This window comes from Psammomys obesus, unplaced genomic scaffold (assembly GCF_907164565.1).
Source record: "Psammomys obesus unplaced genomic scaffold, mPsaObe1.curated_primary_1811, whole genome shotgun sequence".
Lineage (NCBI taxonomy): Eukaryota > Metazoa > Chordata > Mammalia > Rodentia > Muridae > Psammomys > Psammomys obesus.
This window is the reverse complement of record NW_026596079.1, coordinates 30,509,454-30,511,593: the sequence shown is the minus strand read 5'-3', so window position 1 is coordinate 30,511,593 and position 2,140 is coordinate 30,509,454. Positions and strand designations below refer to the sequence as shown.

Sequence of the window (2,140 nt, the reverse complement as noted above, 5' to 3'; positions counted from 1 at the left end):
ATTGCCAGTTGTGTATGAAGCTAAATAAATGTTATAGTACAGATGAATTATTGAGCGTATTCAATCTTAAATATGGGTTCTGCATATTCTTCAAAACTTGATCCTGACTTTAGGAACTCAGCCTCAAGAGAAAATAGATAGGAGTAGATTTCCATACTGTTTCTCTCAGTCCTCTTCATTGGCCACGGCTGGCAGGTGACTGTCCGCAGCGTTATCGTACAGCCATTCTTAAGATGAAAACACAAGGAAAATCAAAGAAGCTAATGTGGGTTTGGAGAAGCTTGTAGTTGTAACTTTGACTGGATAAAACTCTTGATGTTGTATGAATTTTTATCAGGTATCTGATAAAACAGGGTCAGATGGAAGGGGAGGAGGTCCTCCCCAATCAGTGGACTTGGAAAGGGGCAGGGAGGAGATGAGGGAGGGAGGGAGTGTTTGGGAGGGAATGAGGCAGCTGGATATAGTTGGGATACAGAGTTAATAAAATGTAACTAATAATAAAAAAAAATAAAATAAAATAATAAAACTTAAAAAAACTAATTTTGCAAAATAGTTTAAAATTAATTATTGTACAAAATTCATTTAGGCTTGAAATTCCAGTCCTAGACCAAACTTGAGGCCACCTGCATTGACATTCTTGCCATCCAGAACATCTGACAGCATCAGTTTGATACCTGGCTTCAGGGTCTGAGCGTACCCCAAGCCAGTCAAGCTAGAGTTGTTCACTTTGACCGAAAACCTGGCATTAAGGTCGACCTGATACTTGGCTGCTCTTCCAAAGCGGGAGTTACTATTTCTTGCTGTCCAAGCAAGATGGACAAGAGTCTCTCATTCCTTGTTCACATGACTTCTGCTAAATGGGGCCACCAAACTCTGTCCCATTGTTCACATTAATATGAAGCTGCAATTCTTCTGGCTTGTAGCCAACTGCAAAGTTACTGTCGGTCACTCAGGACTCCGTGGTTTCAAAATTCATCTGGTAGCCAGCTAGCCAGTCTTCATATCCAACCACCAGAGTGCCCAGGATTGAAGGCCTAGCCATGTCAAAGTCTACCCCACAGCCTAGGATGATATGCTCCTTCTTGTAGCCTGTCTTGATTTTATCATTTTTCCCCCAGTATTAGATAAGAAAGGTAAGTCAAAGGTCAGCTTCAGTCCACTCAAGAGCTGGTCTTCCATGGTGATCTCGGTTCCTAGGGTGTTGTCTGTGTCCCACTTCTCTGTGAATGTAGCCCATCTGTACTTGGTTTCCAGGCTGCCCCTGCTGTTCACTTTGGTGGTCTCTGTGTTGGCAGAACCTGAGCTGGTAAATTCCAGCTCATTCTTGAACTTGGTTTCCAAATCAAGTTTTATTAAGCCAAGTTTTATTAAAGCTATATTCCTTGGTGAAGACATCCCTGGCACACTTGCCAAGATCAGCATATGTGGTAGCACAGCCATTTTATGATCTCGGAGGAAGTGACAGCAGCAGGAGCAGCAACAGCTACTGCAGTTTAGGGAAAGGAGCCTGGATAATATCTAGTTTTAATCTACAGTGGTCAGTTTCAGTCTACACTGCAGATTGAAGATATTGAAAGTTATTTCAATTTTCTTTTGTCTGATGAGGCTAACTTTGTGCCCAATTATGTGGTCAATTTTTGAGAAAGTTTCCATTAGGTGCAGAACTGAAGGTATATTCTTCTGTGTTAAGGTGAAATCTTCTATAAATATCTGTTAGGTCCATTTTATTTATGATTTTATTTAACTCCTATATTTCTCTTTCTTAGTTTTTGTCTTGATGATTTGCTGTTTGGAGAAAATGGGGTACATACATTTCCCTCTATCATATGTAATTTAAGCTGTTATGGCATTTCTTTTGCAAACTAGGGTGCCCTTTTGTCTGGGATAAGAAGAGGATCCAGGCAGTCCTGATGGGACCAGCAGGGCAAGGCTAGAGTCAGACAGTAGAGTGGGAGGTCTTCCCCTATCAGTGGACTAAGGGAGAAGTATAGGGAAAGAAACGGAGGGAGGGTGGGACAGGGAAGAAATGAGGGATGGGGCTAAGGCCTGGATACAAGGTGAATAAATTGTAAATATATGTGTGTGTGTGTGTGTGTGAAAATAAATAATGAAAAAAGAAATGCTCATCATCCCTAGTCAT

The 2,140-nt window shown here is 41.3% G+C and overlaps 1 pseudogene; it reads right to left on the bottom strand.

The window, feature by feature from the left end:
* Nucleotides 1-582: 582 nt before the first annotated feature.
* LOC129690848 (voltage-dependent anion-selective channel protein 1-like) lies at nt 583-1,441 on the bottom strand (annotated as a pseudogene).
* Between the last annotated feature and the right edge of the window lie 699 nt (nt 1,442-2,140).